General features: G+C 50.8%; 1 pseudogene; it reads right to left on the reverse strand.

Annotated features, from left to right (window-relative positions):
- Positions 1-4,621: 4,621 nt before the first annotated feature.
- On the reverse strand, positions 4,622-16,307 carry LOC139009564 (mRNA export factor GLE1 pseudogene; annotated as a pseudogene).
- Between the last annotated feature and the right edge of the window lie 1,473 nt (positions 16,308-17,780).

The following is a 17,780-nucleotide window of genomic DNA, read 5'->3' on the forward strand; positions in this document are numbered from 1 at the left end:
GGGACAGGTGTGTGGTTCAGCATCTCATCCAAGCTTACCTGAGGCTTCAGCCGCCACCTCAAACACCGGAAGTCTTGGTCCTGATGCTGATATCAGACTGTGCTCTAATTCAAGGGACATCACAGAGGATCCTGAATAAATGGCCAGCCCCACAGTAATAAAAATGATGTGTACTTTACAATATCCCCATCTTACTCATAATAAGATTTCTCCCAAGTTGTTTGTATTGTCTTATAAGCTTAATAAACTCATATCATTCATGTATATAATTTACATACAGCTTTTGTATGTAGATTTTCCCCCAAAAAAATCCAAGAATTATATTTCCTAATCATTTTTACTGTGACACAGTTTGAATGTTTTGTCCCATTTTATTGGTAAGAAAATGAAGACACAAAAAATAGCAAAATTGAAAATGTGAGAAAGTCCAATAAGAGACAGAAAGGTTGTCTGCCTGGAGGAATTCTGGCTCATAATCACAGTTCACAAAATTACACATGTTTAAATAAATTTCAAAAGTGGGGAAGAGCTTACGGTTCAACACAGCAGCCAGAGTACCTCCCACGCCCTGCTCCTTCCAACGGCTTGGCAGAGAGGACGCACCCCAGAAATACACTCTCTAACGGCTTGGCGAATGGGGAAATTCAAGACAATAAAGGAACATAATGTTTCTGGCAACAAGTAAAAGAGCAACTAGAAACTCCAGGCTTAAAAATTACAAGGAAATCGTGGTCTAAATATGAAAGTAATTAAATGTGGCATGATTATAAGCGACTGATGTAAAACTATAAAAATCTTTTCACCTAATGCTTTTTTTTTTTAATAATTTTTATTTCTTAAAGTATTACAAAGAGTATTACATATGTCTCCTTTTTTCCCCCCCTTGACATTCCCCCGGCCCCAACCCCCCGCACCCCCCGCCCCGTGTCTTGTGTCCATTGGTTAATCTTATATGCATGCATATAAGTCCTTCAGTTGGTCTCTTAATCCCCCCCCCAACCCTCCCCAGGCTTCCCACTGTAGTTTAACATTCTGTTCAATGTTGCTCTGCTTCTGTATCTATCCCTGTTCATCAGTCCATACTGGTCCCCTTTATTTGTCCCAACCTCACTGGAGTAGTCTCAACCTCACCAGGGCCGTCTGAGCCTCACCAGGGCCGTTTCAACCTCACCGGGGCCGTCCCTACCTCACGGGGGCCGTTTCAACCTCACCGGGGTCGTCCCTACCACACCGGGGCCGTTTCGACCTGACCGGGGTCGTCCCTACCTCACGGGGGCTGTTTCTACCTCACTGGGGTCGTCCCTACCACACCGGGGCTGTTTCAACCTCACCGGGGTCGTCCCTACCACACAGGGGCCGTTTCGACCTGACCAGGGTCGTCCCTACCTCACAGGGGCCGTTTCAACCTCACCGGGGTCGTCCCTACCACACCGGGGCCGTTTCGACCTGACTGGGGTCATCCCTACCTCACGGGGGCCGTTTCAACCTCACCGGGGTTGTCCCTACCACACTGGGGCTGTTTCAACCTGACCGGGGTTGTCCCTACCACACCGGGGCCGTTTCGACCTGACTGGGGTCGTCCCTACCTCACGGGGGCCGTTTCAACCTCACCGGGGTCGTCCCTACCTCACGGGGGCCGTTTCAACCTGACCGGGGTTGTTCCTACCACACCGGGGCCGTTTCGACCTGACCAGGGTCGTCCCTACCTCACGGTGGCCGTTTCAACCTCACCGGGGTCGTCCCTACCTCACGGGGGCCGTTTCAACCTGACCGGGGTTGTCCCTACCACACCGGGGCCGTTTCGACCTGACCAGGGTCGTCCCTACCTCACGGGGGCCGTTTCAACCTCACCGGGGTCGTCCCTACCACACCGGGCCGTTTCGACCTGACTGGGGTCATCCCTACCTCACGGGGGCTGTTTCAACCTCACCGGGGTCGTCCCTACCACACCGGGGCCGTTTCGACCTCACCGGGGCCATCCCGACCTCACCAGGGCCATCCCAGCCTTACCGGGGAAACAGGAAGTTTGGCCCTCTGTCCCCTGCCGGCGGCTCCCCACTAGACAAAATCTCCAGGCGTTCCTGGTGGTTGAACATCCAGCACTCCTGCCCTCCACCAAGTGCACAGACTGCCTGTCTGCTGTCCCCCAGCGCCCCACAAGAGACTGGGACCAGTGGGCATGTTTGTGGGCTTGCTGGTACAGCAGTTCCACAGTGCCGGCCGAGTCAGGCCTAGCCCTGGCCGGCCCCGGACCCGACTCTGCCCCCCAATTGCGTCCCTCCCAGATGTAAGGAGCTGAAATCTGCAGCCTGCTGGGATGGGCTCTGAACTTGGTGCCTCTGCACATCCTACTCAGTCTCAATGTGCTTCTTTCTATGCGAGGAGTTGAAATCTGCAGTTTGTTGGGTTGGGCTCTGTACTTGGTGTCACATCCTACTCAGTCTCAATGTTCTTTCTCTCCTTCCAGTTGTAGAGCTTCCACTGGGCCAACTTTCCCATGGTTCTGTATGATAGGTGTTTGTCTGATATTTGGTAGTTTCGATGTTGTTGTGTGAGGTAGCACGCACAGGTCTCTTCCTTATGCCGCCATCCTGGTTCTCCTGGGTCTGCTTCTTGAGTGTGTCTCCCATGGCTGCGAGCAGTTGAAGTCTGCAATTTGTTGGGATAGGCTGCAAAAGCGCAGGTGGGTCTTTTTGTGCACCTGGCACAGCTTGGATGGGGATGTAAATTGATTAGGGCTGAGACTCAGGGAGTCGCCATGGCGGAGCAAATAGCACTGGCTGAGTCTCCGCGGCCCCTTGACTCTCTGCCATGGCTTTGTGTCCCCCAGTGCCGGCGAGCAGCTGTGCAACAGAGTCTCCCTCGCTTTCTGATGGCTGCAAGGTCGTGCTGCCTCTCCCTGTAGGTTCTGGTGCCTCATGATCCCGCCTGAACCAGCTCAGTGGATTTGAAAGTTTGCAAAAGCAAAGGCGTTTCTACTTGTGAGTCTGGCACAGCCCAGATGGGAATGTAAATTGCGTAGGGCGGGGTCACAGGGAGTCGCCGGGGCGGAGACTCAGCGGCCCCTTGCCTATCCAGGACTCCAGGACTTTGCGTCCCCCAGTGCCGGCGAGCAGCTGAGCGCCAGAGCCTCCCTCGCTTTCTGACCGCTGGAAGGCCGTGCCGTCTCTCGCCTTGGGGCCTGGGGCCTCAGAGACCCGCCCGAACCAGCTCAGTGGATTTGAGAGTTTGTAAAAGCACAGTCATTCCCTCTTGTGCCTCTGGCACAGCCCTGAGGGTAGGGCGGGGTCACAGGGAGTCGCCAGCGTGGAGGAAATAGCGATGGCGGCGTCTCCGCGCCCCTCGCCTCCCCGGGACACCAGGACTTCTTGTCCCTCGGTGCCGGCGAGCAGCCGCGTGTCAGAGCTTCCCTCGCTCTCCGACCACTGCAAGGCCGTGGCCGCCTCTCCCTGTGGGATCTGGGGCCTCAGAGACCCGCCCCGAGCAAGCCCAGCGGATTCGAGGGTTCGTAAAAAACCGAGAATCCATTTGCAGCCCGCGTGGCGTGTGACTGCGTACCTCTGGTTTTGGTGCCTCCGTAGCTCCCACTCAGTCTCACTGCGCTTCTTTCTTTTCCTCCAGTTGTAGATCTCCCACTGGGCCAACTTCCCCATGGTTCTGAGTGGCGGTTGTTTACTTCATAGTTGATAGTTTCAATGATGCTGTGAGAGAGCAGCACACACAGGTCCGCTCCCTACGCCGCCATCTTGGTTCTCCTCTCAAATCTCCACTCTTATCTGAAAAGCCAGGCTTTGGATTTCCGTAGTGGGTTTAATCAGGCAAATTTATCATCATTCATTAGTCAGAACAAGCCAAAGTAACAACAACAACAACAACAACAACGCAGTTCTCAATTCCTAACATATCTGTTTCACCCCGCCATTGCTTGTGAATGCTCAGCTCATGCATACTGTGGCCAGCTCCATCTCGGTCCATCTTCATTCAAACTGAAAACCCGACACACACAGAGGGCACCTGCCCTGGCTCATGCACCCCTTGTCACCCAGGCACTGGATTCCAATCGAGAGGGAAAACAGTGCTTCTTGGTTCAATACAACACATGGCAGGGCCTAATCCTAGACACTAGGCTGTCCGAAATGCCATTGAGAACAAAGTCCATCCCTACATCAGGCATTGCCTCTGAATTTCTAATGACTTCACAAGCCGGGAAAGGCAAAGCAGCCACAGCTCAGAGTCATATGTGAGGATTCGGGCCTCAACTACTACAGGACTCTTGGAAGTGGTGGGCTCACTTCAGCTCAGAGCGACACGCTTAGTTATTACCTACTTTCTGAAAGATTCGAGACAGAAAGGTCATAGAAACAGTGGCATCCAGTGCTAAATACCTCAAAACGTTTGCAAAAGTGAGAAGGCCAAATCCATTCCTTCTGTCCTGTGGATCCCTTGAGGAGTCATCAGTGGCCCATGAAAACCTTTCCTAGCCACAAGGCATAAATAGATATATAAAAACACACATTGGTAGGTTACTAAATCTGACAGTGCTCTATCAGACACAGCTCTGCTCAGTGACTTTATTACTGCGCCTCTGCAACAAAACGGTGCTGGTGGGTGACGAGTGACGTCAGGAACGCCAGAAGGAGGAAGTCAGAAAGCCCTTGGGGACAGGAACCTCCTTGCGCTGCAAACATTCCTCCAAGAACCTCTTGAGGCGTCTGAAGGATCCCATCTGTCCCGGGCTTGTAATGGCTTCAATCCTGGGGCAGTAGTCCTCTTTGATGAGAAGCATCATCTTCCAGAACTGGGCCAGATACTGCTTCATGAGGGCATTCCCACACACCTCTAAGAAGTCCAAGAGGAGGGTGGCCGTCACGTCCGGCAGGGGCTCCGTGTTTAGTATCTGTGCCAACCAGCGCCAGCCATGGTTTAAGCCATGAGGGTGAACCTCTTGTCGAGTTCCATACGGCCACCGGAGCTGGATGATGGCAGCATAGAGACGCATCATCCCGGACATGCGTTTCAGAAAGCGGTCCAGCTGCTCCATCTTGGAATCCTTCACTTGTTAGCAAAGCATTCTTTGGTAGTCTTCCAAAGCCATTCCCTCCCTGAAAGCCGGGTAGAGAGGGACAGAGTACGGACAATTCTTGTGCAGATGAGCCAAGATGAGGTCCCCCACCCTCGGGTGCAGCTCCCAGATCCCGGACGCTATGGCGGCGATGGGGAACACAGCTTCATGGTGAGAGGCCACCTCCTCCTCTCCTTGTTTCACAAATTTCTCTGCCAGTTTGTACTGGACAAAGTCCAGGCCCTGTGGATTCAGTGTGACGGACACAGAGCGCCCACCAGATCGAACGGGTTTCCCAGAGAGCAGGTTGTGGATCTTGTCGAAGATCTCCTTCAGCTGGGAGCCTGCGCTGGTGGAGATCTGGCTCACTGGGATAGTGGCTGCCTTCTGGAGGTCCATCTTTATCTTTTTGACCTGGCTGTCCTTGCTGCCGGTCAGTCCCTCAAAGGCCAGCACACACTGACGGGAGGCCTCCTGCAGCTGCTGGTGCCACTGCATTGTACTGTCTTGGACCTTCACCTGGAGGCCTTCACTCCGTGTCCCTCCCGGGCCCTGGCTGGGAGCGGGGCACTCGTTGTGGACCTCTGGCCTCTGCTGCACCTGTGCCTCTTGCCGCTTCACCCGGGGCTCCTCTTCATCCTGCCTCCTCCTCTTGTCTTCACATGCCCTGGCGTCCCTCAGGAGGTCCCGCATTTCTTGCAGCGCGCTCTCGGCCAGGGCTTGGTCCTCTGCCGTGGGAACGCCGTTCTCCGAGGTGGTCCGAATGATCCCCGCGATGAGGCCGCACAGCTGGTTGCCTCGGCTCCGCAAGGCCAGCGGGTCCACCTTCGGGTCTCTGCTGGCCCACGGAGTCCAGCTGCTGGTTGAGGTGCAGTAGCTCCTCCTGCAGGGCATAGAGGCTCCGCAGGCGGACCTGGCCTTCCTCCCTCCGCAGCCGCTCCTGCTCCACCCGCTTCAGGCGCTGCTGCTCTGCCTCCCGCAGCTTCAGGTTGAGAATCTCCGCTCTGTGGCGATGCTCCGCTTTCAGCTTTTCTTGCTGCGCCAGGGCTTCTCTGGAGCTCTTCTCCATCATTTCCCTCAAGTCCTGGAATTCTTTGCGATGCTCCCGTTCCTTGCGTTCATCAAAACGCTTCAGCTGTTCAGATGCCATCTCAGAGAGCGCTCGCACCTTCCTCCCCTGCTCCTCCTGCCACAACCTCAGGCCCTCTGTTCCTTGCATTCTGTGCACTAGCTCATACATTCGGATGCAGCCTTCCACCTCGATGCCCCTGGAGGACCGAAGTAACATGGGTTCCGTGTGCTGGGACTCACGTGTGCCCTTGGTCCTACCTGGTGTTGCTGGTGTTCTTGGGGATGCTGGTGAGAAGGCAAGGCTTCTTATGGGAGACCTGGGAACAAATGAAGGTTGGTCTAGGCCTGAAGTGGAGCTAGAGGATGTCGAAGTCTCTGAGGCAGACAGGTTCTCTTGTGCGTGGGGTAGGACATGATCTACCACCCATCCGGCGTAAGAAGATAGTTGGGGAGTGGACGCACGTTCTTCTAAAACATCCTCGCCCCGCAGGAGCCGGTCGCGGCGGTAGCAGAGGCGACCTTTGTCAGAGCTGCGCAGCGCCTGCAGGGTCTCCCGGAGGCGGCGGCGGCGGTGGCAGCTCTCGGACGCATGGCCAGTGCTGCAGCTGCTCTTCCCAGGTGCCACGGGCAGAGAAAACAAACCCCTTGACTCAGTCTCCCCGGAAGCGGAAGCAAGCGCTCCTTCACTCTAAAGTTGCTTCCTAATTGCTCTAGCCAAGTTCTGGCCAGGATCTCCAGCCAAGGTCTGTCTCAGATCTCCAGCCAAGTTTTGGTTTGGATCTCCAGCCAAGTTCTGGTTAGGTTCCCCAGCCAGGTTCTGTCTCACCTAATGCTTTTGACCTTCTTATTTGAGTGAGCCAAGGGCTGTGAAAAAGAAAACGTAATCCTAGCACAACCCTTGGTCCAGGCGTGGGTGATAATTACATCATTGTAATAGCAAGCACGCTGGTGTGTATTCAACTTCCAGTGTCAACCTATTGGCAAGGAACAACTTAACCGTCTTTGAAGAACAGAATGTAGCTGTTAACCATCTTGGCAATGTGAGATACAAGGGTGGGCGCCAGAAAAGGGGAGAGAGAAGGTCAAGTTGAGGCAGAAGGAGAAAAGAAAGGAAACACTAATGTTCTAATCACACAAAAGATGTAGGAAAATAACATTGATAAAATAAATGGTAGGATAGAAATAGCCCTTAAACCATATTATATAAAGTTACAAAAGTAATTTTTCAAGAACTAAAAACAAATGTACCAGCCACTGGGAGAAGGATAGAGGGATTATGTTCATGTACCCAAACCCTCATCTTTCATAGAAAAGAAAAAATAAAAATTGCCTGCAGTAGACAAACAAAAAAAAATACAGCTGGATGTATAGAATCTAGAATTTTGGTGGCAATGAAGAGAAACAGTTTAAAGGAAGCTGCCCCTGGAGAGAAGATACAGGGGAGGTGAAAGTCTGTTGCTTTTTGTCAATGGTGCTTCTGTATTATAGAACGTGTTACCATGCATATCTTGATTTAAAAAATTTTTAATTTTAATAGATAAAATTCTGGAAATAGGTTCTCTAAATCAATGACAATGTTATGACGGTGCCTTCTGGTGGTGTTTAGAAAAGCAGACCTGATTTAACCGTGCCCTGGGGAGCAATGGTGTCCTCCACAATTCAATTCTGCAAACAGTTATTGAGAAAATAGATTCTCTGCGACAGGACCTCTGCTAAGCCATGAAAAGGATAAAAAGATAAATTAGACATGGTTCCTGCTTCCAGCAGCTTACAGGAAAGGAAGAGAAAGACATGAATGCACAAGATAAGGCAGAACTACTAAAGGCATATAGTTCCATCAGAACCAGTCAGGGGAGAAGGGAGGCTGGCCATGGGGTTTAATCTGAGGAGTGAGGAAGCATGGCTGACGCTGTCAGTGCCCCACACTCTTAGCTCTCCCTCTGTGCCAGTGTACGCGGACAGCATCCCACTGCAAACACCTGCAACGCTTCGTTCACGTCAGGGTGAAGAGGACCTCAACAGAAATACCATTGTCTTGAGTAGCCCTGGACCATGGCATCTCATGACCATCGGCAGGTTTATTTATTTTCTGTCCTTTTAAATAAAGTAACTTCTGAGTTGCAGCCGTGAACTATGGGTAAAATTTGGGCAAGCAACGATCAGGCAGAAGGTCATTGCGAACAGAAAGCATAGCAGAGACGGGAAAGGCAAGCACAGGGGTGTTTCTCTGTGGAATTTCCCATGGCCTCTGAACTTCTCTCTTGAAGAATTCATCTCTCACTCATAATTATTTCGTTTATGTCTGTCTTCCCTACTTGGGAAGCTAATGAAACTAAGAATTCAGTTGTTTATTAATTGCATCTCTCCTAATACCCAACATCTAGGAGATGTTCAAGTTGATGAAATGAGAAATCCCAAAATGAGCAGAGGAGACAGGATGGCAGCTCAGTGCATGGCCTGCTCTTTGCCCTGACAGCTCTCTCCTCACCTGGCATCTTCTAAGAGGCCCCTCCTCTGTGAACTTTTGTCTTTAGTAATTTCTCCTTGCAACAACCCTTTCTCCTCACAGGTTTCTATTTGCACTGCATCCATTTCTTGCTTCCCACCCATCTCTTCACATTTCAGACTCTCCTTGGATTCTGGGCTCACCTGTTATCTGGACTCAGATTTGCCCATTCGATTAAAAACATATTAATTGAGTGCTTATTGTATACCAGGCACTGAAACATAATGAAGAATCACATGGACGTAATGTCTGCCCTCTCTGGACTTACATTACCCTGCAGTAAGCAGATAATCGTGCTCAAGAAATATTACAGACTGTGTTTGAGCAATAGGAAGGAAGGAAATGAAAAAGATGTTAGGTAGAATAATAGGCGATCTAAATTAGTCCAGTGTTGGAAGGGAAGCGAGGGAGTTAGAAAAGACTTTTCTGGGGAAGTGACATTTAAGCTGGGGTCTGGAAATAAAAATAGGAGTTAGTCAGGTAAAGGGGAAATATTGGCTAGATAAGGCTGGAGAAATGGGGCCGAATCATTAAATCATTCAGAGCCTTGCGGACTATATTAAGTTTTGCTGTAGTAATAAAAGTCAATGGCCTACAACAGCATTCTATTTTACACTCATGTTATATGTCCGTCGTGGGTCTTGTCTCCACGTTGTCTTCATGCCTGATGGATCAGCCTGCATCTGGGCCAATGCCAATCTTATACAGGAGGGAACAGAGAGAAATGAGGAGCCATATATCTCAGTACTTCTGCTTAGAAATAACACACATCACTTTGGCCCACATTCCGTTAGCTTTCATGTTCAACAAAATAGGAAAATATAATCCTCCTGCAGGGGGCGTGGGGGAGGGGTCCCTGCAAGTCACATGATTAAGCCCGACATCAGAAAGGCAGGGAAGTAGAATCCTCTGCTAGGGAGGGAAAGTAAATATTTTGAGCTTACAATTCCCTACATTTGCTTATCCTAAGACCACTAAAAAGCCATTAAAGTCTTTAGCAGTGATAAGAGTCATAATTTTTAATATATTTTTATTGATTTTAGAAAGAGAGGAAGGGAAAGGGATAGAGAGATGGAGGTATCAATGAGAGAGAGAGAAAGACATCTGTTGGCTGCTTCCTGCATGCCCCCTACCGGGCATGTGCCCGAACCAGGAGTCCAATCAGGGACCTCTTGGTTTATGGGTCGATGCTCAACCACTGAGCCACACTGGCCAAGCAAGAGTCATAATTCTTAATAGGCTGCTCTGGCTACAGTACGGAGAATGGTTTGAAGAAAGTCACAAGGGGATGCTGGTCAGTTTTCATGTGGTAAAGGTGAGAGGAAATGGTGAATTGGTCTGGGTGATGGCAGTGGAAATAGAAGGGAATAGAAGATCTAGTCATTTGTTGGGTATGGATAGTGAAGAAGAGAGAGGAATAAAAAAAATGATGCCCAGATTTGATTCTCTATCCTCACATCACAATTCCCCACTCATTCCTAGCCACCTTCTTCTTTTACTAAACACTCCATTTTCCTCTCCATTTCAAATCCTGCCACTATCCCAAGAGACTTCAGTACCACTTGAGCCACCCATCTACTACCCCTGCTCCCCAAATATTTTACCTTCTCAACTCTATAGCCTTCACCTCTACACCTCTTTAGCCCTCCCCTCTCATGATCATACCCTGGACCAGGAGTCCTCAAACTTTTAAAACAGGGGGCCAGTTCACTGTCCCTCAGACCGTTGGAGGGCCGGACTATAGTTTTAAAAAAAAACTATGAACAAATTCCTATGCACACTGCACATATCTTATTTTGAAGTAAAAAAACAAAACAGGAACAAATACAATATTTGTATTTGCATGTGGCCCGCAGGCCATAGTTTGAGGACCCCTGCCCTGGACCATGTAGTCATCCCACAGGAAATGCTAGGTCTCTGACATCGTACATGAGATTTCTCTTTGGCAACAGATGATAATCCGCTTTTTAACTTTTTCACCTCCCTGGGAAAGAGCCAACCCTGGGTGAGCCCTGCCTTGGCCTCCCCTCCTCTTCACATGCTGTGAACTCTTCTGAAGGAAAACTCAGTACAAAGAAGCGAACTTGTGCAAAGGTTGGTCTGAAAGCTCAGTTGGGCCCTTTATACGGTTCTGACTACCTTCTAGGCTTCCATTTCTGTGGTTGTTTCAGGAGCTCACTCTCGTAGGCTTTCTTACCCACCCACCCCCTGCTCACCCGTAGGTTAAGACCGCACCTTCTTTCCCAGAGAAAGTGGAAATTCCACAAGCCCCGCCCCGCCACTCCCAGAGGTCCTTCAAAGGGAGGCCGCCCTTGGCGTTCCTGAGTTCTGGTCTGGCTGAGGCTGCACCCCACAGCCCAGCCACTGTGCAGCCACGCGTGGGCCAGCCCAGGCCTCGCCAGTAACACAGAATCTGCAAGCCTGGCTGGACACGTCTCCAACCTGATATGTTCCTGAATGTGGAGCTGAGGAACTGAAGCAGCTAAACAAAAGTCAGTTGTGCAGCCAGCATTATCTGTGGGGAAGCAAAAATTGTACCCAGCAGACAAAAAACATCAACAGAAGAGGGTCAGCGGAGAAAGGACAGCAGCGCAGGGACGGGCGAAGGCGGCGTTCTCCACCGTCCGCCAGAGTCTCCATTCCCAGCTCAGAGCTCTGCGAGGCCCGCCTCTCCCTCATGTACTCTTCTGTGGAGGCCGAACTGTGTGCCCAACCACATTGCCTCCTCCTTCTCTCTACAGAAGACAACCCTGACTTGGTGTGAGGAACAATGTGCCCCAATTAAATATACTTGCCTCTTCAAACCCTCTTGCAGATGGGGTGGCTTGTGACTCAGCCTGGCCAATGGGATATAGCGATAGACCACTGCAGGGGGCCTCTAGGGGGAAAAAATGAGAGCTTTAGTTGACATGTCTCTTTTGCCCTTCCTTCTGCCAAGAAAGAGTAAACATCATGCGGCCACGAGGCTAATGCAACCCTTGGAGTTCCGGGGGGGGGGTGGGGGGGGGGGGCTGGAAAGAGTTTCAGTTCGTTACCATTTCCTTAGTAGCCCTAACTTCAGTATTGAGGAATGTAAGATTCTGTTAGACTAAGCACCTCTCCTTGATTTCTGCGCGCAGTTCGAACTGACACTCGCTTGAGCAAGCCTGAGTGGATCCCGGTTCCTTCCCACCAGAACAGCCACACCTGGCAAAACCCCAGACAGGGCCTCCCCCACCATCTGCCCCCTCACTGCGTACGCATCATCACTGCGCTTTCCTCCCAGACAGGCCCTGCTCCCCAGCAGCTCCCTGCACCTTCTGGATCCTGGGCCTCCTTCTCGAGACCCTGCCCATCATTCACCTCTGCCCCGACCTCCAGCCTCGGTCGGTGCTGCCATTTCAATAAACTCTGCCCTTCATCCTTCTCCTTGTCACCGCATGTATTTCTTATCGCCACAGTCCTACAGGAATGATCGTCACTCCCATTCCATCCTTTTCCATCCACTCCTTAAAAACCATTTCATCTCCGACATGGCTCTGAAAACACTGTTTTTAAAAAGCAGCTTTATTGAAGTATAATTGATAGACACAAAAACTGTACATATTCACTGTGCACAACCTGATGGGTTTGGACATGTGGATATACCCGTGGAACCATGTCCACAGTCATAAGTTTGAGATTGCATGCCATGCTGAGTAGCATGGGATGAAATCTGGCACTGTCCTGCTCAGTCCCACTGGGGACAGTAACCATCCCTTTGTCCAGTGTCCACATGCCCAGTAGTCGTCTCAGTTACCAGATGGACTGTAGCAGTATTACAATGCTTGTGTTCAAGTCACCATTGTCATAGCCTAATGCTACTTCACAATAACGATTTTATTCACTCACTTCATCTCATCACACAGGCCCTGTGTCCCCTCACTGCATGTCATCACACAGGCCCTGTGTCCCCTCACTGCATGTCATCACACAGGCCCTGTGTCCACTCACTTCATCTCATCACACAGGCCCTGTGTCCCCTCACTTCATTACATCACACAGGCCCTGTGTCCCCTCACTTCATCTCATCACACAGGCCCTGTGTCCCCTCACTTCATGTCATCACACAGGCCCTGTGTCCCCTCACTTCATCTCATCACACAGGCCCTGTGTCCCCTCACTTCATCTCATCACACAGGCACTGTGTCCCCTCACTTCATCTCATCACACAGGCCCTGTGTCCCCTCACTTCATCTCATCACACAGGCACTGTGTCCCCTCACTTCATCTCATCACACAGGCACTGTGTCCTCTCACTTCTTCTCATCACACAGGCCCTGTGTCCACTCACTTCTTCTCATCACACAGGCCCTGTGTCCCCTCACTTCATCTCATCACACAGGCCCTGTGTCCCCTCACTTCATCTCATCACACAGGCACTGTGTCCCCTCACTTCATCTCATCACACAGGCACTGTGTCCTCTCACTTCTTCTCATCACACAGGCCCTGTGTCCACTCACTTCTTCTCATCACACAGGCCCTGTGTCCCCTCACTTCATCTCATCACACAGGCACTGTTTTCACTCACTTCATGTCATCACACAGGCCCTGTGTACACTCACTTTATGTCATCACACAGGCCCTGTGTCCCCTCACTTCATCTCATCACACAGGCCCTGTGTCCCCTCGCTTCATCTCATCACACAGGCACTGTGTCATCACACAGGCACTGTGTCATCTCACTTCATCTCATCACACAGGCCCTGTGTCCACTCACTTCATCTCATCACACAGGCCCTGTGTCCCCTCACTTCATCTCATCACACAGGCCCTGTGTCCCCTCACTTCATGTCATCACACAGGCACTGTGTCCCCTCACTTCATGTCATCACACAGGCACTGTGTCACCTCACTGCATGTCATCACACAGGCCCTGTGTCCCCTCACTGCATGTCATCACACAGGCCCTGTGTCCCCTCACTGCATCTCATCACACAGGCCCTGTGTCCCCTCACTTCATGTCATCACACAGGCACTGTGTCCCCTCACTTCATCTCATCACACAGGCCCTGTGTCCCCTCACTGCATGTCATCACACAGGCCCTGTGTCCCCTCACTGCATGTCATCACACAGGCACTGTGTCATCTCACTTCATCTCATCACACAGGCCCTGTGTCCCCTCACTTCATCTCATCACACAGGCCCTGTGTCCCCTCACTTCATCTCATCACACAGGCCCTGTGTCCCCTCACTTCATCTCATCACACAGGCCCTGTGTCCCCTCACTTCATCTCATCACACAGGCCCTGTGTCCCCTCACTTCATCTCATCACACAGGCCCTGTGTCCCCTCACTTCATCTCATCACACAGGCACTGTGTCCCCTCACTTCATCTCATCACACAGGCCCTGTGTCCCCTCACTTCATCTCATCACACAGGCCCTGTGTCCCCTCACTTCATCTCATCACACAGGCCCTGTGTCCCCTCACTTCATGTCATCACACAGGCACTGTGTCCCCTCACTGCATGTCATCACACAGGCCCTGTGTCCCCTCACTTCATCTCATCACACAGGCCTGTGTCCCCTCACTTCATCTCATCACACAGGCCCTGTGTCCCCTCACTGCATGTCATCACACAGGCCCTGTGTCCCCTCACTGCATGTCATCACACAGGCACTGTGTCATCTCACTTCATCTCATCACACAGACACTGTGTCATCTCACTTCATCTCATCACACAGGCCCTGTGTCCACTCACTTCATGTCATCACACAGGCCCTGTGTCCCCTCACTTCATCTCATCATACAGGCCCTGTGTCCCCTCGCTTCATCTCATCACACAGGCCCTGTGTCCCCTCACTTCATCTCATCACACAGGCCCTGTGTCCCCTCACTTCATCTCATCACACAGGCCCTGTGTCCCCTCACTTCATCTCATCACACAGGCCCTGTGTCCCTTCACTGCATGTCATCACACAGGCACTGTGTCATCTCACTTCATCTCATCACACAGGCCCTGTGTCCACTCACTTCATGTCATCACACAGGCCCTGTGTCCCCTCACTTCATCTCATCACACAGGCCCTGTGTCCCTTCACTTCATCTCATCACACAGGCCCTGTGTCCCCTCACTGCATGTCATCACACAGGCCCTGTGTCCACTCACTGCATGTCATCACACAGGCACTGTGTCATCTCACTTCATCTCATCACACAGGCACTGTGTCATCTCACTTCATCTCATCACACAGGCCCTGTGTCCCTTCACTGCATGTCATCACACAGGCCCTGTGTCCCCTCACTGCATGTCATCACACAGGCCCTGTGTCCCCTCACTTCATCTCATCACACAGGCCCTGTGTCCCCTCACTTCATCTCATCACACAGGCCCTGTGTCCCCTCACTTCATTTCATCACACAGGCACTGTGTCACCTCACTTCATCTCATCACACAGGCACTGTGTCCCCTCACTTCATGTCATCACACAGGTACTGTGTCACCTCACTTCATCCCAAGAAGGGTGAGTACAGTACAAGAAGATATTTTGAAGGACAGAGAAACCACATTCACACAACTTTATTACAGTATATTACAATATCATTTTATTTCATTATTAGTTATTATTAATCTCCCACTGTGCATAATTTATAAATTAGACTTTATCATAGGTCTGTTTGTACAGGAAATAGCATAGTAGAATGATAGGGGGAAGGGCACATAAGAAGAATAGAGCCACGGTTGTTTAATGATGACTCACCTTACCAACTATAGAGGAGCGGTTTTCTTGTAAACCCTGGGAAACTGGAGGATGTACTGCAAGTAGAAAACAGGGCTGTAAAAAGATAAGAGACACCTTGGAGCCCGGATGAGTCCATTGCTCAGAAAAGAAAACACATTTTGAAAGATCTTTATTTTTTATAGTTTTTAAATATATTTTTATTGATTTTTTAGAGAGAGAGGAAGGGAGAGGGATAGAGAGATAGAAACATTAATGAAAAAGAAACATCGATTGGTTGCCTCCTGGGACCCCCCTCCCCCACACGGGGGATCAAGCCTACAACCCGGGCATGTGCTCTGACTGGGAATCGAACCAGTAGCCTTTTGGTTCATAGGTCAATGCTCAACCACTGAGCCACACCAGCTGGGCAAAAGAAAATACATTTTGGGAACAGACAGAGGACAGGAGACACTTTGACTTGGTTGCTGTGCCTGGACCCTGACCCCCTTAGGAAGTTTGCCTCAGGAATGCTGACCATTCTCCAGTCCCAGGAACTGATAGAACTGGGTATTAACACCATTGAAAATTAACTACCTTGTTATCGGACTTCAAAATACTGGAAGGAGACACATGGACCACGGACCCTGCAGCCGTTATCCTGCTCCCCTTCCTCTTCCCCTTCCCATGCTGCCTCTCTTCCTTATCCTTATCTAATCAGCCAGCTAGTAGGAGGGTTCAGCAGATTTTCATTAATGACCTGCTGCTCTCACATACTGTCAGGATTATTGGAATAAACACTCATATATGATTCAATGCTGTCTCTGCTTAACTGGCTCAAGTAGTGACAGGCAGCTCAGACCCATTAGTTGTCCGGCTTCAGATATAGGGTTTGGTACCATAGGCGGCTTCAGGCCTCCACTGGGGCCTTGGCAGGTATCCTCCCGCAGGAAACGGGGGCCGACTGTATTATGAGGCTCCCGCATGACGCTGTAACAGTGGGTATAAGAACTTTGCTCTAAACCAGGGATTGGCAAACTATAAGTCACAGGCAATCCAGCCGCTGTCTGTTTCTGTAAAGCAAGCTTTATGGGGACACAGCCACGCTCATCCAGGTACATTTGTCCGTGGCTGCTTCCACGCTACGGTGGCAGCACTGAGTAGCTGAGACAGAACCTGTCCGGCCCAGAAACCCAAAGGTTGCCCAAAACCCTTGTTTCACCGCTGCACCCACATCACTGAGCTTGGTACGTGGCAAGCCCTTGGAAAAGTATTTGTCCATCTTAATCTCTCCTTCCTTTCTTCTTTCCTCCTCTCTCTCTCTCTGTCTCTCTCTCTCTTTCTCTTTCTCTCTCTCTCTCTCTCTCCCTCTCTCTCTCCCTTCCCTAAAAACATATGCCAAGATTCTCTGTCTTAGGGAGTGGAGTGACAATTCTCGGGGGGAAAGAGGTGTGGGGGTTCGGGAAGAGACTGGAAAAAAATCGTACACCTATGGATGAGGACAGTGGGGGGATAAGGGTAGAGGGTGGGGTGGGAGAGGAGCTATGGGGGAGGAAAGGAGGAAAAACTGTAATAATCTGAACAATAAAGATTTAATTTTTTTAGAAAAAAGATTATCTTTCTTGGCTTAGCGTTCTGTTCAATAGAATCCTTTCAGGGGCGTCTTGGGGACAGGGTCCTGGGCGGAATGTCTCCCCAGCTTCAGGACCCTCAGCAAAACGGGGCTCCTTTTCCCTTTCCGCAGGTGAGTAGCTGCGAGTGAAGGTTGTGCTCTGCTTCTGCAACAAGCAGTGGCCTCTGGGAGACTTGCCATCCTCCATTTAATTACCAGTGACACAGCCAGATTATTTCCCTGGGCAGTCACCCCATCTCAGCTGGGAACGCCTCTCACCACAGAGGATGGGCATGGTCTCGGCTACCACCGGGCCCACCCCACCCTCAAGAAAATAAAGAGACACTTTATTCTCAGTCTTCCTCTCTTCCTCTCACCCATCTCATTTTCTCAAATAAGTGTTTTCCGCACATTTGGCCCCAGGTTACCTCAAAACAATGAGCACATTTGGCCCAGGTTACCTCAAAACAATGAGCCCTTCCTTTTCAGCCTGTGGGTAGATACCAAGGAGACAGCCGTGAATTTACAACAAGGTGTTGTCCCTGCCTCAGGTCTTTCCAAGCCTTGTCAGAGATGCAAGACCACAACGGGTTGGGAAGAAGACAAAGAGCAGAGCCTCTGGGGAAGAAACTGGTGAGAATCAGGGGTTACAATCTTCCAAGGTCACTCTCCTTGGAGGTCAAACAGCCCCTGTGAATGCAAGGCATGACTTTATTTCTATTAACCCCCCCCCCCCCCCCGCCCCCGGGCGCGAGCCCAGACCTCATTCTTGGAGTGCTCCCGGGTGCTTGCTCCACAAGCCATGCCGCTGGCTCTTGCGCAGTGTCAGTTCTTATGCAGCATCATT

Source organism: Myotis yumanensis, unplaced genomic scaffold, assembly GCF_028538775.1.
Source record: "Myotis yumanensis isolate MYYU_CA2020_CCGP unplaced genomic scaffold, mMyoYum1.0.hap1 SCAF_4, whole genome shotgun sequence".
Lineage (NCBI taxonomy): Eukaryota > Metazoa > Chordata > Mammalia > Chiroptera > Vespertilionidae > Myotis > Myotis yumanensis.